General features: G+C 35.6%; 1 long non-coding RNA gene across 1 annotated transcript; it reads left to right on the forward strand.

Moving 5' to 3' along the window:
• Positions 1-391: 391 nt before the first annotated feature.
• On the forward strand, positions 392-22998 carry LOC136165448 (uncharacterized). The gene is made up of 3 exons (XR_010662518.1): positions 392-468; positions 659-694; positions 22962-22998. It is a non-coding gene; the product is annotated as an uncharacterized lncRNA (long non-coding RNA).
• Positions 22999-25089: the final 2091 nt, after the last annotated feature.

Consider the following 25089-nt stretch of genomic DNA (forward strand, 5'->3'; position numbering starts at 1 on the left):
GTTTCAAAATGCTGAACCATATTTCCTTATGCAGCCCTCTGATGTCACATTTTTAATTTTGACTTTTTCTTATAAAATAGTCTTGTCAGAATGAGAATGTAAATAGCAATGAGTCCAGGTATAAATGCTTTCAAACATTACGGAAAGGATTATTTCTGCATGGATATGATACTCTGGCAGATGTGGTTCAAAATATTATAGCCCTCCCCACCACCTCCAAAGAACGACTTGGAGACCTTGACTGTGCAGTCTGTGGTCAGATGTTTCAGTACTCTGTTGTTCCCATTCTTGTTACAGTTACATGTGACGGTGCTGCAGCGATGAGTGGAATTTTCAAGGGGAAGTTGGAAGAAATTGATGGCTCCTTACCCTGCTGCTCTGTGCAGGAATCCGATGATGAAGTTTTTAGCTGTGACAGTGCTGCCAGTGTTGATAGTGTCAATCCATCCACTTCGAATCATTTTACTGGTAAGTATCTGAGGCTGTATTTCAGGTTGTACTCTAAATTGTGTTGTATAGTCGATTCTTAGAATTTTCATCTGTATCCATTGGCTTTTATTTGCTTCTCAGCTGTTTATCAAAACAGACTTAGTTTGTAAAACATGATACCATTTTGGTTAATTAACTCTCAGTAGTCTACTCCTGTTTATCTCTACAGAGTGAATATGAGAGGCAGAAATTAGTCCAAACTAAGGTAAGCAAATAGCAAGTGAAAATTTCCTGTGTGTCTTCAGTTTTCCGAAGCAGAGCCATCCTTTTGAAATCTAAATCACTTGAGCTCTTTTGACCGTCTAATACTGGTTAATGAGTTGTGGAATATTTGCAGTACTGAGTACAAAACATTCACTTCCAGGGTGAGAAAATAATGTTTGTTTTTAAAAGAATGCTACTCTGAAATGAAAGCCTTGGAAACCCTAAGATTCTGTAATTGTTTGAACACTGGTAAACCTCAGACCGAAGGCCAGATTCATGCACTACAGTAAATGTAGCTTTGTATACATATATGGGCTTCCCAAGTGGTTCAGCATTAGAGAACCTGCCTGCCAGTGCAGGAGACACAGGAGACATGGGTTCTATTCCTGAGTCAGGAAGATACCCAGGAGAGGGAAATGGCAACCCATTCCAGTATTCTTACCTGGAAAAATCCCACGGACAGAGGAGTCTGGCAGGCTACAGTCCATGGGGTTGCAAAGAGTCAGACACGACTGAGTGACTGAGCATACATACATACATATATACTTCTATGCTCTTAATGTGAACAGAATCATTTAATTTAGTGTAATATGTTCAGACTTGAAGTTGTAGCCATTTTAAGTTGCATTCCATGTGACAGATGCTCATATGAAGACTTTGAAACAGGCAAATCTTTTCTAACATATCCATGTCCATTCAACACCATGTGATTTTAAAATTATTTTTTAGAAGAGTTAGTATCATTCAAAGAAAGACTAAAAAAGGTCAATAAAAGCCCCTTAAGTTCACCCTGACAGGTACAAAATTTTTTTAAAGGTGCATTCCTTAAATAAAGGTAAAAATTATCCAACACAAAAGAGAAGTTTTTTCTTTTCCACGATAGTATTTCCTAGCATTATTTTTGTAGGGCATTTGTGTTTGGGGATTTTTTTTTTTTTTTAGCTCACCAAAACAACCTTTTAAAATTCACACTGACATTTATTTATACAATGTGACCCCTCTAATTTCATCTTTAAACTTCCTCTCCCGAACTGCCAAGAATTCAAAAAATCATTTGGTTTTCATGAATTCTCCATCATCACTGTTGGAAGGGTTTAGAATAAAAATAGGGAAAACTTTATAATAATGTTTAGCCTCTGTATTCTTTATCTCTTGACTAAAGTAGAACTTAGTTTTAATGAACTTGTACAAAGTATAAAACAGTAGGGAGAAGATAAAGGAACACTCAGGCAAAGGGAGAAAACAATAGCTGTTTGGAGAATAAAATTCTCTGGTCACAAAGGGAAGTTAGATTTATTGGGGGGATACATTTTGTTTGAAATTCATCAATACCTTCCTGTCATCCACGGTCCCTGGAAGAGCAGTGAACACTGAATGATGCTTGAAAGTTAAAGTGAAGTCAGTCAGTTTTGTCCAATTCTTTGTGACCCCATGGACTGTAGCCCACCAGGATCCTCTGTCCATGGGATTTTCCAGACAAGAATACTGGAGTTTGGGTTACCATTTCCTTCTCCAGAGGATCTTCCTGGCTCAGAGATCGAATCCAGGTCTCCTGCATTGCAGGCAGATTCTTTACCGTCTGAGCCATCAGAGAAGCGAATGATACTTAGACTCCTATATTGAGTGAACAGATTAATTTGTAGACAATTTTTATACTTTCTTTAAAAATAAAAATTATATATTTAATGTGCACAACTGGAGAAGGCAATGGCACCCCACTCCAGTCCTCTTGCCTGGAAAATCCCATGGACGGAGGAGCCTGGCAGGCTAGAGTCCATGGGGTCTCGAAGAGTCGGACACGACTGAGCGACTTCACTTTCACTTTTCACTTTCATGCACTGGAGAAGGAAATGGCAACCCACTCCAGTGTTCTCGCCTGGAGAATCCCAGGGACGGGGGAGTTGCCATCTATGGGGTCACACAGAGTCGGACACGACTGAAATGACATAGCAGCAGCAGCAGCAATGTGCACAACATGATATTTTAATACACATATGCATTGTGAAATGATTACCACAATCAAGCTAATAAACATTTTCATCATCTCACATAATTAGTTTTTTTCTTTTTTGGTGGTGGTGAGAACATAAAATCTACTCTCTTGGCCAGTTTTAAGAACAAAATACATTATTTTTATAATTTCAGACAAATTTTTTAAAACTGGAGAGAAAGAGTCCACTGGATGCCCTTGTCCTTCAAAAAGCAACAGTATGCATTTAAATTCAAGACCCTCAGGACACTCTATTAAATACCTTCTGTGTGTCCCTTGAGAGAGCTCATTCTGCAAGCCCCAGAGAATGGCCTAGTATTTCTCAACTCTTTCCCCTTTAGCCACTCCTGAAAAACACCACCAACCTAGACCCTCTTTCTTTGAGATCCTCCTCCTCTAGTGCAGTGCAGCATTTTCCACACAATTTTTTTTAAGCCTGCAGCATGCTTAAACCTCCTCCCTGGTGTCTGTGCTTCTCCTAAAGTTACAAATTGACTCTCTCCTGGAAAAATCAATTTCAGGCCTTCTCTATGCAAGGTGCCTATTGATTTCTATAGCTTGTGAGTTCACAAAGTACCTATAATGTTCGTTTAAACACCATCAGCTCTTACAATTGCAGTTCAAGATATTTTCCAGATGAAAGTGATGTTCTGGTGGTTTAGAGGGGTTTGAAAAATTATAGGTCAGGCCCTAGTTATGAGCACCTGAACAGTTCCCTGGAGGGTAAAAGTTTGAGTGGAGAGTGGTTTTATTTCGATGAAATAAACTATTTGATAACTATTTTGCTATCTGGTCATAACTTTCCTGTTTCATCACCACGGCACAAGTCTGTGGAGGAGGAGACGTCTACTGTGTACAGAGGAGACGGGCAGGCTAGTAAAGAAAGCAGCTGCGATGTTTGATGAGCTTTTTCAGCATTTTTGTTGCAAATTTTCAAGGGTTTTGAGGGAAATATTTACTGACACTCCTCTGTAAGGAAACAGAGATAGGCATCATTGAACAACTTGTAATTGAATGTGTGATCAAAACCCTGATTTGGGATAAACAGTGGGGAGGAGGGGCAAAAAAGAATAGATGGAAATGTAACAGTAATGGGGGGATTTCTTGTTTTCTGTGGGTTATTCTCAGCCTGATCTCCAGTACAAAACTGGAGATTATTTTAGAAAATTGGGCAATTGAGGAAGAAATTCCATTTTAATATTTTTAGAGGATCCAATGATCTTTTATATGAGTAAGACAAAAAAAAAAAAAAGTAGGACCGATAACCCTCATTTTGAATCCAAAGAATTTTAGAACTAGTAGAGCCATTGAGAACGTCTAGATAGACACCCTTATTTTACAGATATGGAGACCACAGCCCAGGGATATTAACTTGACAAGAATCCAGATGTGAGAGAGTGGCAGAGAACCTTATTGTAGATCCCTAGAGGGTCAGCCTTTCTCTAGACTGTGCTGTTCTCTAAGAGGTCTGTTTCGTCATGCTTTATCTTTTGTGCCATCTCCTCTTAGAAACAGAATGAGCACATCTGTTGGTGAAGGCAATTGGCACCTCATCTCTGTTGCCTATTTTTTTTAAGTTGGTTTTTATGGAAAGTATGATTATCTCCTGGCTGTAGTACAATACCAGTGATGAGTTTATGAATAAATTCAATGAGCCTAAAGAAATAGTGGACAGAGAATTCAATTTGAGTGTGAATCAACAATTCCTCTTCCTCTTTCTGTGACAGGGCAGACTGTTGAGACTTTGCTTGTGTGTCCCTTACAATGATGGAAATATCTTACAGCAAATATGTTTTATGTTTACATGAATGAAATTGGTTTGTCTTGGTGACATAATGCTACTTGTGACAATGTGAAAATATTACAATGAAAGTAGATGAGATGCAGTTTGCAGTGTGCATCTTCAATAGCAGCTAACAAATAGAAGTTTCTTTGATTTACTTAGAAATAGAACCCTGTGCATTCCACTTTTGCCAGAAGGGTGAATGGTCATCCTGGATTCCCTGAAGAAAAAAAAAAGATAATGATACCCTTCAATCCCTTCAACTCCAGGACCCTACATTACTTGTTCAATAATTCAAGACCAGAAACCCACTTACCTTGCATTTCAATGAGACTCAGTCACAGCTTCTGACTAAATGCAGTAATTATATTCTGTTTTACTGGTTAGGTAAAGATTGGCTTTCATATTTGCTTGCTTTACGCCCTGAAAAACTTAAATTCGAGTTTAAATATAAAAACACAATTAGACCAAGTTTCAAATGAAATTTTATATGTCGACATCATGGTAAATCTAGGAAAACAACACATCACTTGTGGTTTTAACTCTCAGTTAGATATATAAGAAGCTAATTATAAAGATAGTTCTGGTGGTCACATCATTTAAAGGATAAGACCCTATTAGCATGAAATCCAAAATAGAAAGCCATAGAAAAATCTTCCATTTTCGCACATCTCTTTTTTATTCAGGATATCTATAGATGCAATTGATATTGTAGTGGTATTTCTTGAACAGTGCAAGAATTAGAGTTGAATTAAATAGTAAAGACACCACCTTTACATTACTGATCAGAATATTTTTGTCTGACAATGTAATTTGTTTACAAATATTTCTTACAGTATTTGAGTTTTTAAGCTTCTTGATAAGAATCATATTTTGATTTTGGGATCATCCAAAGTGATCATGGGCAATAAAGAGATGATTATCGAACTGCAAAATATTGTGACTTGAAAAATGGATCCAAATGAATTTAGGTAATTAAAATTTTACTAACCATTCTACTAACAATGGTTCTACTAACAATTCGAAGTCTTAAGACCTTTTGGCTTTGGTTTGATCACCAGAGGTTGACTGGCATTCTACTTGTTGTTTATGTTGGTGACGATAAAATCATAGTGCCTGAAGCAAATGTCCTTGTGTTTCTCAAAAGATTTTAAAATTCATCATGCAAATCAGGCAATCTGATGCTTTCTGACAGCTCGAGGGAAGTATATTTGTGTGCATGTGAATGCAAAAAAGCATTAAACCTGGTTCTGCTAAAAAAAAAAAGCCAGTTGCTATTTCTGAATTGGCTGCAATATTTAACCATTTCACTCTGGAAGGTACTTGTTTGCACTCTGATAATGTTGCTTCTTTTTTGTCTGAACCATTTGGAAATAAACTGGGAATGTGTTAGGGCCACAGAATTGTTGTACCATATGTTTTATATGTTCAGCTACAGTGATCTGGCATGAACTATAATAATTAAATGTCTGAAATTTACTGAATTCTATTGAGAGTTAGATTAAGGTTAAAAGTACAGTTTTCAAGCATAGTGAAGAAAGAACAATCATAATAAATATAGTAAAACATAAATATTTTATTTTCAACTAAGGATCAATACTTAAAAACTAGAAAGGCATTTTCTTTGAATGGTGTTTGTTTAATTTTCAGGTAGGGAAGTATTTGTAGTGAGATAAAATTGAAATGGACACTCAATTTTTTGCATTTGATTTTATCTCATCTCACAAGTATTATAATAATGGAGTGGTAATATTGATGTAATTTACAACTCTAGAAATCTGCATGAAATGTTTTGAAACTTGATTTATATAATGAACCATTAGATCACTTTAAGATCCTTCATGGATATCTGCAGTGGTCATAGCATGACAAAAAATAAAAATAAAAACCTAAAAGCAAATTCTATTAAAATGATTACCAATGCACTGTGAAAGCTGGTAAAGACTGCCTCACCAAATACTAAAAGCACTAGCTATTTCTGGCTTAATTACAATAGTGGGTCCCACTAATTGTGATGTTTGGAGGCTGAAATGTATATTTCAGTAGTATATATTTTTATGCTTGATGATAATGTTAGTGGATACAAAAACTGTACATAATTTAGTTTTAAATCATATTAATAAAATTACTTTATTCATGAAGGATACTTAACATATTTCATTTTAAAATTTGCACTAATGCCTACAGTTTTCTACATTTAAAAAAATGTATATATTTTGAATCTTAACAATGCCAGCGTTTGGGGTATTTAATTCCATCTTTGAGGAAACTTGTTTGGAAGAAATAAAGACTATTAATTTTAAACACAGTTGATTTTTCTACTTTTTAGCCTGTTGTATTTCACAATTTCTCCAAAGGTGTTGCCCCTCATCTTCTTGCTATGTCAGCTGTGAGTTTTTGCTGTTTGCTGTTTCTATGGCAACCATTATGTTGGCTTAGCGAGAGTAGTACATATTTCAGATACATACATTCATAATTCTAGGTGCACACACACACATACACACACTCACTTTTAGAACTTTTTATTTACTAACAGAATTGATGATTAATCTAACTATTATGATGGTCATTAATCAGTACTAAAATACTGATTAATTAAGTATAAATTAAGTATTAAAATACTTGGCAAAATACTATGCCAGGATCATGGCTGCATAAAACATATATCATGTATTTGGCCTAGATTTAAAAAAAAAAAATGCATGGAGCTAGAGGACCTGCAAAAGCAAACCAAGGAGTAAACTTAACTAAAATTTACAGATACTAACAAAGAAGCGTATATATTTAAAAAGTCCTCTCAGAATGAGATATTTTGATGAAAAATTAAAGAATGAATGAAATTCAGGATAACAGCCTAAATAAGAATTGTTATTTTTAGCAGAGCAACTCTTACTTTTTTCAGCCTTCACTAGTTTTGCAGCTAGAATATGGAAACTGTAGAAATTTATAATTGCAATATTTTAAGTTCCTTGAGGTCAAGAACTGTGTCTTTTATTTCCCCCACATTGTTGTTGTTGCTGTTCAGTTGCCCAGTCATGTCCAACTCTTTGTGACCCCATGGACTGCAGCATGCTAGGCTTCCCTGTCCCACACCATCTCCTGGAGTTTGCCCAAGTTCATGCTCATGACATCAGTGATGCCTTCCAGCCATCTCATCTTCTGATGCCCTCTACTCCTTCTGCCCCTGATCTTTCCCAGCATCAGGTACTCTTTCAATGAGGCATTTGTTCACATCAGAAGACCAGAATACTGGAGCTTCAGCTTTAGCATCAGTCCTTCAGTGAATATTCAGGGTTGATCTCCCTAAAGATTGACTGGTTTGATCACCTTGCTGTCCAAGGGACTTTCAGGAGTCTTCCCTAGCACCGCATTTCAAGGGCGTCAAGTCTTTGGCATTCTATCTTCTTTACAGTCCAGTTCTCACAACCATATGTCCCCCACATTACTTAATGTTAATAATCATAGTAGCAAGCTTTATTAAGCATTGTCATTTGCCAAGCACTGTGCTAGATGTTTTAAATAAATTATGATTATCATTATTATTATTTTGAGTTTCATTATAGAATTTATTTTCTAGAGGTTCCTTTTTTTTTGACCACACTCAGTGGTTTATGAGATCTTAACTCCCCAACTAAGGGTCGAACCCAGGCCACAGCAGTGAATGCACCCAGTTCTAACCAGTAGGTCACCAAGCAATTCCCCAATTTTTTTGACTCTTTTAATACACGGTCCTAAATAAATTTATTTTTGATTGGTATGTTCATGACTTTTTCTAAAACGTACATGTCTTAACTTATCAAATGATTTCTGTCATCTTAAATGTGAAATGAGTGAACTGAAACAGACTAACTGTATAGAAATTATTGGGTTGACCAAAAAGTTCATTTGGGTTTTTTCATAAGATATTACAGGAAAACCCAAATGACCTTTTAGGCTAACCCAATAATTAATATTGCTGGATACAATTTAGGGTCTTCTTCAATGGGTAAAGACCCATATGAAAAATGTTTTTATATCAGATGTTCATAAAGTTTCCAACTATGCATATAATATTGTCAGTATAAATGAAATCACTTTCCAAACTTCCTACACAGTTTTAAATTTATTAATATCAATATCAGAATTCAATATTTTAAGATGAGAGCACTGAAATATTTTTAATACATATATTTAAAGCTTATTACTTAAAAATAAATATTAAAAAATTTAGCTTTAATTTTTGCAATATTTTCCTTACAGTGAAAAATTATAAAGAAACTATATACTACACAATTGCTTAAATAATATATGGAATACCCATACAATAGATTACCATGTGGCCACTAAAAAGAATTGAACAAATGTATCCATTGACACAAAAGTATATTCAAATTAATAAATAATTCACATTAATTACAAAATTATTTTGCAGATTCATCCCACCTGTAAAATATTACACATGAGGTATGAAAGCAATAAGATCTAGAAACAGAAAGAGAAACACACATTTTCTATTGTTGCTGTTGTTCAGTCACCCAGTCGTGTCTGACCCTTTGCAACTTCCAGGACTGCAGCACACCAGGCCTTTCTGTCCGTCACCATCTCCCGGTTTGCCCAAGTTCATGTCCATTGTATTTTTCTACAGAAACAGAAAATCTTAAGTTTTCTCTGAATAGTGGTATGGGTAATTTAAATTATCTATATATTTCTCAATATTTCACAATATCTATATATTTCTCAATTTATATTAATATATTTTAATTTAAGACTTATTGTCTCCATTCATTACAATAGCTTTCTAGAATTTTTCACTAATACAATTACTGCTACTATAACATGCTTATAATTTTTTCCCTAAGATAGAAATCATAGTTCAAAGGTATCATTTTAATTGCCCTCCAGAAAGCTTTACCAATTCATGTGCTCACTTCTAATAACGAAAGTAATCCCCCTGGTAAGTTACCAAACTAACTAGGCATTTTTTTCTCTCTCTCTCTGTGTATATATACCTGGCCAATTTGGTAGGCAAAGACTGATATTTCCTTTATGCTTTCACTTGAATTTCTCTGAATAGTAGAAAGCAAACTATTTACATATTTATTTACCCTTTTTTTGTGTGTATAAGTGGTCTACTTTAGTTCTTTTTTTATCATAATTTTCTCTTTCATTATTCTATATTAAGTATTATTACATTAACATTTATGTGATAAGATCCTTCCTATTTTGTCATTGGTCTTTCAACTCTGTTTATGTTTGCCACAGAACTATGTTATATGGTCAAATATACTCATGGATTTGACTTTTAAGAAATGTTTAGGTAGATCTCAGCTCCCAAGATTAATTGCATATAAATAATCTCCTTTAAAACTTTCATAAATTTCTATTAAAAATTTAGATCATTGGATCAATTGAAAATTGTATTGGCATACTGTGTAAAATAGACAATTTTTTCAGTTTTTATAAAATCATATATTGAGTAATATAATATTTGCTGTTTGAAGTTCTGTCCTCCTCTTGAACCAAATTCTTATATACAGTAGGATCAGTGTCTGTAATTTTCCATTTCATCATCTAGATGACTATGCTTAAACCAACAATACTGACTCTGTAGTAAGTTTTATCTCACATAAGAGTTCCCAATTTTCCATAACCTACTACTATAAACAGAAACATGGTATATTATTACACTTTTTAAGAACTTTATTAGTTCAGTTCAGTCACTCGGTCATGTCCGATTCTTTGCAACTCAATGGACTGCAGCACGCCAGGCTTCCCTGTCTGTCAACAACTCCCAGAGTTTACTTAGACTCATGTCCATTGAGTCCGTGATGCCATCCAACCTTCTCATCCTCTGTCATCCCCTTCTTCTCCCACATCAGGTGGCCAAAGTATTGGAGTTTCAGCTTCAGCATCAGTCCTTCCAGAGTATTCAGGACTGATTTCCTTCAGCATGGACTGGTTGGATCTCTTGCAGTCCAAGGGATTCTCAAGAGTCTTCTCCAACACCACAGTTCAAAAGCATCAATTCTTCAGTGCTTTCTTTCTTTATAGTCCAACTCTCACATCTATACATGACTATTGGAAAAACCATAGCTTTGATTAGATGGACCTTTGTTGGCAAAGTAGTGTCTTTGTTTTTTAATATGCTGTCTAGCTTGGTCATAACTTTTCTTCCAAGGAGCAAGCATCTGTTAATTTCATGGCTGCAGACACCATCTGCAGTGATTTTGGAGCCCAGAATAATAGTCAGCCACTGTTCTTCATCTATTTTCCATGAAGTGATGGGACCGGATGCCATGATCTTAGTTTTCTGAATGTTGAGTTTTAAGCCAACTTTTTCACTCTCCTCTTTCACTTTCATCAAGAGGCTCTTTATTTCTTCTTCTCTTTCTGTCATAAGTGTGGTATCATCTGCATATCTGAGGTTATTGATATTTCTTCCAGCAATCTTGATTCCAACTTGTGCTTCATCCAGTCCAACATTTCTCATGATATACTCTGCATATTAGTTATTCTCACATAATTATTATTTGAATTTCATAAGAATGTTGTCAAACTACCAAACAAACCATGGAGTTAACATTACATGCTATGCCATTGGAGTTACATTACATTTATAGGTTAATTTGAGCCCAAGGCAAATTGACATCTTTACAATTCCATTCCAGGAATACCAGATATCTTTCCATATTTAACTGTCATTCTACCCACAGAAGAGTTTTGTGCATTTCTTCTTGCAGTGCATTTTTCTTGCTGAGTCCCTAAGTTTTTAAAATATTTTTATATCTATTAGAGATTTTAAAAAATAATCCTATTTTTATTCAAACTTCTATTATGATTAGCTGAAAAATATTTTTCTTAATATTAAAGTCATTGTTGCCTTTGAATATGAAAGTGAAAGTCACTCACTGGTCTCCAGCTCTTTGCGACCCCAAGGACTATACAGTCCACGAAATTTTCTAGGTCAGAATACTGGAGTAGGTAGCCTTTCCCTTCTCCAGTGGATCTTCCCAACCCAGGATCAAATCCAGGTCTCCCACATTGCGGACGGATTCTTTACCAGCTGAACCACAAGGGAAGCCCAAGAATATTGGAGTGGGTAGCCTATCCCTTCTCCAGCAGATCTTCTCAACTCAGGAATCAAATCAGAGTCTCCTGCATTGCAGGTGGATTCTTTACCGACTGAGCTATCAGGGAAGCCTGCCTTTGAGTCTACTTTAAATAAAATGTGCTTCCTGGGTGGGCTAGTGGTAAAGAATCCAGCTGCGAGTGCAGAGGACATGGCAACCCACTTCTGTATTCTTGCCTGGAGAACCCTGTGGACAGAAGAGCCTGGTGAGCTACAGTCCATGCAGTCACAAAGAGTCAGACATGACTGAAGCAACAACATGCATGAACACAAGAGGTCCTTAAAAATGTTCAAGGCTATTTTAAAAATCCACTTAAAAATGTTCCATTGAAAGAAAACAAAACTGAAAGCATCACTTTTCCTGATTTCAAACTAAATTACAAAACCATACTAGTTAAAGCACTATGATACTAGGATAAAAATACAGAACAAAGGAACAGATTAAACACCCGTAAAATAAACTCAGGTATGTTTGGCCAACTAATATTTTACAAGGGAGTCAAAAGCACTCAATTAAGAAAGGATAGTCTCTTAAATAAATGATACTGAAAAAAACTGTATATTCACATAACAGTAATGAAACTGGACCCTTGTCATATAGCATTCATAAAAATTAACTTGAAATGGGTCAAAGGCTTAAATGTAAGGTGAAACTGCAAAACTCCTAAAGGAAAACATATGGGAAAATCTCTCTGATGTTCATCTTGGCAATGAATTTTTTGACTATGACATTAAAAGCACAGGCAACATAAACAAAAATCAACAAGTAATGCTATACCAAACTAAAACGCTCTGCACAGCAAATAAAATGGTCAACAAAATGAAAAGCAATCTATGGAATGGAGAGTATTTGCAAATAATATATCTGATCAGGAGTTAATCTCCAAAATATATAAGAAACTCATGAAATTGAATAATAAATGATCCATTAAAAAATTGGGCAAAGGATGGAATAAAATTTTTCTAGATGTATAAGGACCAAAAAGTTCATGAAAAGATGCGCAACTTCAGGAATCATCAAGAAAACACAAATCAGAATAACAGTGAGAAATCATCTTACACTTGTTAGAACAGCTGATATCAAAAAGACAAGAGATAGAAAATATTGGGGAGAATGTGGAGAAAAGAAACCCTTGTACACTACTGGTAGGAACGTACATTGTAATAGGTTTCCAGGAACCTATGGAAAACAATACGAGGTTCCTCAAAAAATTAAAACCATATTGCCACTTCTGGGTAAATGCCCAAAGGAAATAAAGTCATATCTTAAAAAGAAATATACACCCTTTATGTTCACTGCAGCATTATTTGCAATAGTCAACTTGTGTCCATTAATGGATGAATGAATAAAGAAGTTATATATGTGTGTGTGTGTGTGTGTGTGTGTGTGTGCGCGCGCGCGCATACAATGGAATATTATTTAGCCATAAGAAGGAGAAAATCTTGCCATTTGTGACAACATGGATGGAATTTGGGGCATTAATGCTAAGTGAAATAAGTCAGGTAAAGAAAGACAAATACTGTATGATCTTATTATATGTGATATTTAAAAAACAGAAAGCTCTTAGAAACAGAATAGGGTTATGGTTACCAGAGCTGGAAGATGGAGGAAACAGGGAGATGTTGGTCAAAGGCTAGAAAAATAAGTAAACAAAATATTTCAAAAATATATTTGAAATTTACACACAGATGGTAATAATATAAAAATGGTGCAAAAAAGCCCTATGCTATTTTCCACTTAGGGCTTCTCTGGTGGCTCAGCTGGTAAAGAATCTGCTTGCAATGTGGGAGAGCTAGCTTCAATCCCTGGGTTAGGAAAATCCCCTGGAGAAGGGAAAGTCTACCCACTCCTGTATTCTGGCCTGGAGAATTCCATAGACACGACTGAGTGACTTTCACTTTCACGAGGACAAAGTGATTAAATCAGTTAAATCAGGGGAGTAGTAAAAAGATAAAGTATAGATATTGCTTAATGTGAAAGAAGGGAAAGCTAGAAATATTAGTTTTTAATACAAATGAATAGATATGGTTTGTTGAGTCTCCTTTATCTGTTCTGCAAATGGGTTAAAGGATAAATCATCCACTTTATTAAAAAAATCTTCAACATTGGGGTACGATAAAAGGAAATAAAACTGCTCAGTTTAGAAGCCCACATATTGTAGCTGCAGATTAATTTTAAATACATTTTTGTTTCCTTGTGGCCATTTTTTGTTTTGATAGCCTCCATCTGGTATTGATCTGTGTTTTTTTGTAGTCTGCTTACTAGGCACAAATCAAAGAAATCAACTAGTTCTTCTATCTTAAAAAGCTGGAAGAAATTTCCTTTTTAGATTTCTTTCCTTTTTTTATTTTTGGTATTTAAATTCTCTGTTTAAGATATGATGGTCACTGAGGACTTATCAACACAATCACTTTCACTTAATTTCTCTTACTGGTAATAAATAACTATATCCGTTTTTAAATTGCATTTCTTACTGGTAATACTTGGCATTTGTCCTAGCACTTCTTTAAAATATTCAGTTAATAGTCATGGTTATGTTAGTCAGAACTTTTTATTGCTTGCGAAAAAAGATCTATGCAATCTGGCTTAAACAAAAAAGAGATATCTTCGTTCATGTAACTGAGAGAGACATGGGTGAGATCATATCAGGCAAAAATGGTTCTAGGGCTCAAATAATAACCTCAGTGCATCCTCCCACCCCCATGACTTGCCTCTGTTCTCACTATGCGAGGGCCTTACTTTCTCCCACTTGCATATGGAGTTATGGGTTTACCTTAAGATCTATGAAAGATATCTGCTTACATGTAGACATACACATCTTCTTAGCACTCTATTCTTGAAGAAAAGAAGCTGTCTCTTCCACCCCTGGCTCCAATAGTTTAGATGGTGAAATAGCTCATGTCGTCATAGTGTGTCAACTATGTACTCATTTGTATTCATTCTCTGCCCTTTCTCTGAAAACTGCATTTCCTGATTGCTTGTCTACTGACTTTCCTGAGTGTGTGCATGCGTGCTAAGTTGCTTCAGTCGTGTCTGACTCTTTGCAACCCTGTGGAATGTAGCCCGCCAGGCTCCTCTATCCATGGGATTCTCCAGGCAAGAATATTGGAGTGGGTTGCCATGCCCTCCTCCAGGGAATCTTGCTGATCTTGGCATCGAATCCACATCTCTTACATTTCCTGCATCTGGCAGGTAGGTTCTTTAATACTAGCACCACCTTAGACCACTGATTTCCCTACAAAATGCAAAATTGAAGTTCATATGCCCATTTAATAGATGAAGAAACTGATGTTAAGTAAATTGATGTGCCCAAAGTCACAGAAGTGAGAAAGATAAAAACATAGAAATGATGGCAACCTCTGTTTTTTGGTACTCCAGAACCTAAGCACTTTTTCTAACAATGTCATGTCCCTAATACTTTTCTTGAACTGCATTGAATCTTCATTTGTCTACTCTTATTAGTAAAAATCTCCACTCAAGTTTCATTCATTGTTCACTTTATGGTAAAATCACTTTATTATTAAGTCAGCTATCATGAAGTGTATCAACAGAGAGATCTGTAACAAAATTTTCTCATATAATATCTAGATTGCATCCCTCTTTTCTTCATCCGCACATTATACCTGACATTAGCAGGATGTGCTTCATGTTACAAGCAGACAGATTTGGGGACAGATTAATTACATGATTATGTATCCCCCATATCTGTCTGCCACTACATGCACTGCTTCTGAAATGTGGAGAAAGTTATGTAAAAAATTAAGTACTAACTAGGTTCTGGGCACTTTCCACAGGGAAATATTGGTGAGGCTTCTTACATTTTATAGTGGCAGAGAAGATAAGGACACATTCTTATGTAACAAATTTGTGGGTTTTTTCTCATTTCTTTTGAGAGAATGGAGGTTATAAGGGCAGTGAGAGCAAGCCTTCAAGACTTTATTTTGACATTCCTACCCTGCAGAATAGTAACCCTGCGTGGTTTCCATGAGAAAGAATCTAAATAATTAAGGTAGGTACTGTAGACTGCTTCATTAACTGAAGTGGAGGGAACAAATGCTGTAAAGATCTTCCTCTTTCATTCCTGTCAGTGGATGCTGCTTTTTCTTTTTTTAGATTTGATTTCTATTTTCTGCAACTGAGCATGAAAGTACACTGACTAACATAGTCTGTAATTTAACTGTGTTCCTAGGACCATCTGTAAGAATTTAAGCGTTTCCTGGGAATCTGATCAATTCTAGCAGCCTTTCTCTATTTTCTCTGTAAATTTAAGAGCCCTTCAATTAATTTTATATTTAAAAGTTGGTTTCTGCTGAAAAAAAAATGTGGACCCAACATCCAAAAATTGTTCTGTGATTCAAAATTGGTTTTGTTGAATAATTGTCTATTATGCAGCTACATATGCATTTTTATGTAAAGTCATAAATATCATATCACAGAATTTGTTTAATGTAAGGAAGATTTGTTCCTTCTCCCCTATTCATTGATTCAGTCATTTATTTATATCAGTATTGACTCACAGATATTCATTTTATTCTTTGGGTTATAATCTAATACTGTCATTAATTTTTCTTGCTTAAATTATTCCAACTTTTACCACTGAGAGTTCTTTTGGGTCAGTTTTTATGTCCTTCTGACATGACTCTGCCTCTTTTTTTCCTTCCGTTTCTTACTTTTCATCACTGTAAGATCCTTCAGGTTCATCTGATATTTACCTGCCCCAATCCTAGAATTGGCCATTTCTCAAAGAGATTTTTTAAATACCAGTCATTGGGTAAATGGTGATGCAACTTAGTGAAATGGGAAAGACTGGAGGAAGGGGAGGAAGCCTGGAGTATGTTACCTTCCTTCTCAGTTTCCTTTCTTCCTCACTCCCTTCCTTCCATCTTTCTTTTGTTATTATTACTACTTTTAATATGTTAAATTTGAAAAGCCTATTAGCCATGTAAGTGGACCTATGGAGTAGACAGTGAGTATAAGAATCTAAAGCTCAGAGAAGAGGTTCAGGCTACATATCTACATTTGGGATTCACAAATAAATGGTAGCATTTAAAGACATAGGACCAGGTCTGCTTTGTTATGGGTCACATAGAAAAGTCTCAAACTTTAATTCACAAGAGGCTTTAGAGGTTAGGTATAAGGGAAGAAATCAGACAGAGAAGTTGAGAAAGGGCAGCAAATGGGCAGGAGAAAATCCTACCATATGTGTGGTATCCTACAAACCAGGTAAAGAAAGAGTTCAAGACAGGAAATCTGAGTCAAGCTCTCTTGAGATATTAAGGAAAAAAGGACTGAAAATTTACCATTGGATTTGGTAATATTCAAGCTCACTGATAAACTTTATAAATGTTATTTCAGTGGAACTGTGAAAATGAAGCCTAATTTGGGAGAGTTCATGTAGAATTGCATCTGAGAAACAGAAAATACCTTCCTTTGGCAAGTTGCTACAAATGGAGTAGAGAAATAGGTGATAGTGAGATGGGGACACTGATGGAAAGGGACTTTATTTTTAAGTTTGGAGACATTACAGCATATTTGCAAACAAATGGGAATAATCCAGTAAAAAGAGGGGGGAATGATGATGCAGAAGAGAAAGGGGATTATTAAAGTGGCAGAGACCTAGCATTGGCAAGAGGAAATGGAATCCAGAGCTTAAGAGAGGGAAATCACCTTAGGTGGGAGAAAGAACAGTTTCTCCATCATAACAGGATTGAAGGTTGACTCCATGTGTACAAGTGTTAGGGGTACACACAATATTGTGGTAAGAAGAGGAATTTGAATAGGGTTTTTTTCAATTTTCTTAGAAGCAGTATCATAAATTAAGTTGGAAAAGATGGGAAGAAATGTTGGACAGTTGAAAAGAAGTAAAGATGCCTTTTGTGGTATAGAGTTGAAGCATGCATTAAGAAGGGAAATGTAACAAGACTGTCAGACACTGCTACTGGGGACCCACTTGCAAGAACATACATTTTCTCTAGTCTTTATCATCTCTTCAGCTATGAGAGGCATGTTCATAGTAGGAAGAGAGATGAGTTTAACTAGCTGTTTTTGTCACATTTATTTGAAGAAGAGAGGGAAAACGCCATCATGGTGAGTGTATATGTGAGGGAGAGACCACAATGATGAATAATGGACCCTAAATTCAGTAAGTGGGGAAATGTGAATGTGAGTGGGATGAGAGAAAAAATATGTAGAGGTCAAGAAACTTTCTTGTTGATGAAGTGTATGATTTATTGGAGACTTTTACTATAAAGATTCCTTAAGGCTTCCCTGCACCCTGTTGATGCTATCTGCTCTTGCAATGGTGGAATATGAAAAATATTTTCAATCTCTTTTATGATAATCTGTCAAGTCAAGTTTGCACCTGTTCTTGGGTCAGTCATGCTAATTTACAATTTTCTTGGAATTTATCTACTTCTTCGATGTTTTCAATTTTTACCTAAATTTTCACCCAAATTTTCTTTTAGCTCTTGCAAATTCCTAGTAATTATAGTTATATCTTTCCCCATGTCTTTAAATATAGATCTCTCTGAACTATTTCAGAGATTTGTTTTGCACACTTGAGAGCACAGCTGATTGAGTGGAAGAATCCCATGGTGAACCTGTTATATAAATATCCTAACTAGGACTGATTTAATTTGTTTCAGTAACTCCTGTCCACTTTTACTGAAATAGAATGACTAAGTGCTATTATAATCTTAGAAAGTTTTTGGTCATATGATACCATTCACTATAGTTCAGCACATGTTAGGAAAAATGGATTAAGGGCTACATGTATTTTGATAATTGCACTTTATCAGATGTATGTAGGTACAAAATTGAAGTGGTATTGTTACTTAAAAAATAAATCTAAATAGAATCAATGTGATTTTCAGTGATGTTTTATTGTCTTTAAAAAAATAGGGCCAAACTGTATATGACAGATTGGTGTTTCCTGCTAGATTCCTTTGTCCTAGGCCTTTTACTTCTGTCAGGAAGTTGTCCTTCAGAGTGAAAGATGCTTTTGCTGATTGCAGGCTTATTAAATACACAATACTGTGTTTCGAGATGCAGTTGCAAATGTAACTAAACTGTTGCACCAAACTTATAAGTTGTATTATCACCTTAGGAGCACTGAATAGACAATTCACATTTCTTCACTTGTGTTCATAGAATATTTCCTTTTGACATACTGAAACTGTGATATAAGCCAGGCTCCCAGACATGTAGAAGTGATCAATGTGAGAATCTCAAACTCCATGATTCTTGGAGGAACAAGCTTAGTCAGAAAAATCCCCACAATTGCAAGAAAAATAAAATATTTAAGGATGAGAGCAAGTTAAAAGAATGTTGTAAGCGAGTTGTATTTCATCCTAGCTAACCACTGAATCACCCACTAAATACAACACAAACTGATCTTATAGCTCAGTCAAGGCTACCACTGAGATGTGACCCTCACTGACCTCAGTGAAGTCTAGCATGACTGTTGATTAAAACATGCCAGCAAGAGCTTGGTGCATCACTGACCTGCTAAAGGTACCATTTAGAGAAAATGTTGATGAACATGGGCGAGTTCTTTGACCCTTGCTTGCCACTCCGAATGGCTTCTGGGATCTTAGGCTGATTTACAGTAATGTATATGGGCAACCAAGAAGCCACAGGGCCTAGAACTAGAAGAGGTGGTGTTCACCTTCCATCTGCAATATTGCAAGACTTTCTGTAAGTGAAAAACGGTTCTCAGGGAATTTCTCAATTGAACCCCAGGTATGAGGAAAGACCAGATGTGAACTTTAAGTATTGGGTGCACGTTTTAAAATAATAATGTAGGTTTCTGTCAGTTTTGTTTTTCATGGCACTCATAAGCAGAAACTGAAGTTCTTTAAATGAGCACAACAAAAGATATGTGAGGACAAATGATATTACATTTACATTAGTATACGGGTTCCATTCCATCAATGTCACGCTCCTTGATTGTTTTTCATAGTTCCTGAGATAGTTATATGTATCCACAAATCAGTCCCAGATGTCACTTGTCATTGTTAAGGCCACCCATGGGATTGCAATCTCATTCAAGAAAAGTATAACAGGCTACGCTGGGGAAGGGTTTGGGGGGGAATTCTACTTAAGTCATGATCACGTCATAGACATAGGATTTCAGAAAAGTGGCACTTCCCACAGATCTTGTGTAGATCATCACCGATGTGCCCACAGGGCTTGCAAAGGAAGACCAGCAGCCTCTGCATCTTCCTGGGTTATATCATCTAGGTGGTATTCCTCTATGTATTGCCTGAGTCTCAAGTGGGTGCTGTTGACTGATGGATCCTAGCTCCACCCCTCTTGACCTTCTTTCTCACTTGTGGACACATGCTTTTTCACACCGTCTCACGCAGCCAGTGTCTCCTAGTCACACCCAGAGAGCCACGGTGCTGAACTGGAATTGTTTCCAGCATCAACCACTGCACACTGTGCCCAGAACTGGTGTTGATTCTCATATCTCCAGGTCTTGGAATATGGCACTGAATACGACTTGTTCTTCTAAAATTATTTAACTTTTGTGATGACTCCCTCTTAAGAACTTGACTGACCTGAGTTAGGATCAATCCTGCCCATCAAATTTATTTTTACGTCCTTGACCTTCAAACAGATCAGAGTTTGAGTCCATTTTTTTTTTCCCCATCACTGTGGGTCCCTTGGCCTCAGTATGAATTATAGGTTAATTACAGGTATGCAGTTTTCAGTTCAGTTCAGTTCAGTCGCTCAGTCACGTCCGACTCTTTGCAACCCCCATGGACAGCAGCATTCCAGACCTCCCTGGCCATCACCAACTCCCGGAGTTTACTCAAACTCATGTCCACTGAGTCAGTGATGCCATCCAACCATCTCATCCTCTGTCGTCCACTTCTCCTCCCACCTTCAATCTTTCCCAACATCAGGGTCTTTTCAAATGAGTCAATTCTTCATGTCAGGTGGCCAAAGTATTGAAGTTTCAGCTTCAACATCAGTCCTTCCAATGAACACTCAGGACTGATCTCCATTAGGATGGACTGGTTGGATTTCCTTGCAGTCCAAGGGACTCTAGAGAGTCTTCTCCAATGCCACAGTTCAAAAGCATCAATTCTTCAGCCCTCAGCTTTCTTTATAGTCTGACTCTCACATCCATATATGACCACTGGAAAAACCATAGCTTTGACTAGATGGACCTTTGTTGGAAGAGTAATGTGTCTGCTTTTTAATATGCTGTCTAGGTTGGTCATAACTTTCCTTCCAAGGAGTAAGCGTCTTTTAATTTCATGGCTGCAGTCACCATCTGCAGTGATTGTGGAGTCCAAAAAAATAAAGTCTGTCACTGTTTCCACTGTTTTCCTATCTATTTGCTGTGAAGTGATGGGACCAGATGCCATGACCTTAGTTTTCTGAATGTTGAGCTTTAAGTCAACTTTTTCACTCTCCTCTTTCACTTCCATCAAGAGGCTCTTTAGTTCTTCTTCACTTTCTACGATAAGGGTGCTGTCATCTGCATATCTGAGGTTATTGATATTTCTCCCGGCAATCTTGATTCCAGCTTGTGCTTCCTTCAGCCCAGCATTTCTCATGATGTACTCTGCATCAATATTTTTGCTTTACTCTATAGACTACCTTAAATGACTAAAGAAAGTCTTTTATTTTTGGTTGTAAAATGCAATTATGCTTTAAATTTCAATTTTTCCAACTGGTAGTGTCAAAACATACAGTCTCTTCCTTTAGAGTTAGCTACGTGTCACAAATACATGGTAGCCAGTTTTCCTGTTTGTATAATAGGGAGAACTGAACTAGATAGCAGTTTCTTCACTTTTTTGCCTCTTGATTTGTTTTTATATTTAAGTTTCCCCACTTTTTTATAGAAGCAAAATTTTGTTTTATTTTTAGGATAAAATCTTAATGGTACCTCAATATTACCTGAATATGAAAAAATGACATTTAAATAATATGAGATTCATTTTCATTAACAAGAAAATTAGAGTTCAGATTATAAATGACATTTATAGACAGATTCATTTCAGCATCTAATTTATTTTTAGTATTTGATTTTAATTTTAGATAAGTTTTTAAAGTCTGTATTCAATGGACACATTACAAACAGGTAGAGATCTGTTAGCATGCTTGCTTGTTGGTTCTTAGTTGCTTGACATGCAATCTAGGATATGTATCATAACAGAGGAGACAGTTATTTTCTGAAATATTCCTCAAAATAAGTGCAAGGGTGATGTAAATTATTGCTTTAGTGGTCTTCAGTATGTCATCATGTTATGCATAATATTCTTAACAGGGCTTTAAGACATTTTAAATTATACTTAAAATTGAATTTTGAATCTATCTTTCCAAAATTTCTCATTCTTTTGCTGAATCTGGGCTTTCTCAGAAGCAAACTGAACTCCATTATCTCTATTAACTCTGTAATTCTAACCGCAATTTGATAACACTATACTACTGTTGTGAATACTGCAAGTATTCTAGTATGTTCTAAAGCTATTTAAAGTGTATATCCCTGAAGATACACATAAAGTTTAAACAGAGAAAGAGGCTCCTAAGGACATAATTTCCCTAAGACAACCTTTTTCTTAAAGATTTTTGCTGTTTTAAGCTTGTTTGAATGACATCAGCATAAGTTGTTTGCTCAGTCTATTTCTTCATTCAGTAATCCATTCATAGTCCTTTTACATTAACTATTGTTATTGGCTATGATCAGTGATAGTTCATTTCTGGCTGCTGTGCAAACACAATAAATGAACCACAGTTCACAAGTTTCTCTACGTCGTGTTTACGGAAAAGGTTTACATTTATATATGGACTTAATGATTTATCTTATTAGAATGGAAATTTGTTAGTTATTTAGAAAAAGCGATTATATATGATACATTTTAGTCTGGAAAAATAAAAGCATTTAATTACTACCAGGATTTTATCATCTCTTTAAATTATTTTACTAATCCTAATAAATATTTATTGTCATTTTCATCAACTATCTAGCTATAATATTTTGGTTGGTTTTCTTGTTTATTTTTGTTTCTTGAAGATATGAATCTCTGGAGACTAGAAAGTTATTTAAATTTAGTGTGATGTTAATTGATGAGATAAAGTGCCTTTAATTTTTTGTCTCTAGTAACAGTTGTTGATTGAATAACAGGCTAACAAATAAATGAAAGCTTATGAATGATTAGAAATTTACTACATTCTTTTAAGATGGATATTTTTTCTGCACTAATTTATATACAGTATAATCATTCAGTTCTAAATTTAATGCCTTATTTTTATATTCCAAGAATCCTATTGTTTTTGCTCTGTGTCATATTATATTTACACCTTGTTGTAAACTTTACTTCTTGAAAATATAACCTTATATAACATATTGAAGCATATTTTCTTTTTTAAGGAAAAAGTAAAGAGAGATCAACAGACTGAGAAGATGTTTTCAGAGGCATAGCGTCTTCAGGAAGATACTGATATTCATGAGATCTCAAGGTTAGTATACATTATCCTTTTCATAGTTATGCAGATCTGGGATGTAACCGTAACACTATTCCTCATGCTGTTACTGCTAATGTGTAATTGGATAATAAGGAAAAATGCTCTTATATAAAATACATATATTTAAATGATCTCTTTAAGGTTTCAGGAAATTCATTTACAGTAGAAATTTATATTTTTATTCAATTGGGGATAATTACAAGAATTTTTTTTTTTAGTATAGAATCCATTTTCTATTAAAGTTTTCTTCACTTTTTAAATGGGTAACACAGTTAGCATAAAAATAAACATTATGCATTCCTATACATTTTTATTTTGAATTTGTTAAGGAATGTATACCTATTTAGCAAGTCATTAAATTTCTTTTGTATCTTTTGTTACAACATACACACATATACACACATTGTTTAGAAGGACCACTAAAGAGCAATCTTTCTAAAATTCTTAGAACCTCATCCCCTGACTTTCCCAAGTACAGTAAAAAATTTTACTCTGTCAGAAAGTGTGACCTCAATAAAATGACAGTTGGTATGAATGAGCAAAAGGATATGTGAGGAATTTTACAAGTTGTTTAGAGTCATAAATCTAGAAAAGCAAAGCAAAATAAGCCTGCTCTTATTAAATAGCTTCAGTTCAGTTCAGTTCAGTTCAGTCACTCAGTCCTGTCCCCCTCTTTGCGACCCCATGACTGCAGCAGGCCAGGCCTCCCTGTCCATCACCAACTTCCAGAGTTGACTGAAACTCATGTCCACTGACTCGTTGATGCCATCCAACCATCTCATCCTCTGTCATCCCTTTTGTCTCCTGCCTTCAATCTTTCCCAGCATCAGGGTCTTTTCAAATGAGTCAGTTCTTCTCATCAGCTGGCTAAAGTATTGGCATTTCAGCTTCAGCATCAGTCCTTCCAATGAATATTCAGGACTGATTTCCTTTAGGATGGACTGGTTGGATCTCCTTGCTGTCCAAGGGACTCTCAATAGTCTTCTCCAACACCAAGTTCGACACGACAGTTCAATAATAAACAGTTTATTATAGTAATAAATGAACATAAAATATTCATTTGGAAATTTGAGCTACAATGTAGGTTAAAAATGGTTCATTCTGATGGGATAACTTGAGAAAGTGGATAATTTCTGACTACTTTGTATTGTGGGGACCCAGTGTCAAATATTAATAATTTTAAATGAAATATATTGATGATTCTTATTTATTTTTGTTTTGTGTGTTTATTGAGGTAACATTGATTTGTAACATTATATAAGTTGGATGTGTACATTATATTTCTGCTTCTGTATGCAGCATAGCATGCTCGCTATAAGAAAGTTAATTTCTATCTGTAATCATACAGCTGACCCTCCTTACCCATCCCCTACCTGTTCACTGCCTCCCAGCCCCTTCCCTTCTGGTAACAACTACTCTGTTCTCTGTAATGATCTTTTATTTTGATTGCCTTGATCATGCTTGCCTTCAGAATCTTCTTTTCCTCACTCATCCAAGAACACATCATTCAAAACTTATTTAGGACTTAACCATATGCAAGACAATGGGCTGAGTGAAGTTTTGGTTGTTTCAAAATAAATAAGATATGGTTCTTGCTCTCAAGAATTGTGCAACTGATGGATGTGTTTCTGGGAAATTAATTTTATTATTAATGCAAGCAACACATAATTAAGAAGACAGGCTAGATTTAAAAGGGCAAATAATGAATCCTAAAGCACAGTGGGAATTCTTTGGGGATTATTCATAAGTTCACATTATGGCTTTTATTAGTCAACGATACTGAGTGTTTATACCAATGGGAGTGATGCTCCATTACAACCCACATTCAAATGACCTTTTAGTAAAGCTCTTCAAGTACAATACAAGTAAGCAATATGAGATTCTAAGGAAGAAAAGTCTCTTTTTTGCCACAACTGCAAATTTAATGTTGTAGAAAATAGTTATGCAAACACATGAAAAGAACAAAGATGAGCATTGCCTACTTAGTTTGTCTTATTCCTGTGCAGGTAACTTCTTTATTAAGCTAACCAGAG

This window comes from Muntiacus reevesi, chromosome 3 (assembly GCF_963930625.1).
Source record: "Muntiacus reevesi chromosome 3, mMunRee1.1, whole genome shotgun sequence".
Taxonomy (NCBI): Eukaryota; Metazoa; Chordata; class Mammalia; order Artiodactyla; family Cervidae; genus Muntiacus; species Muntiacus reevesi.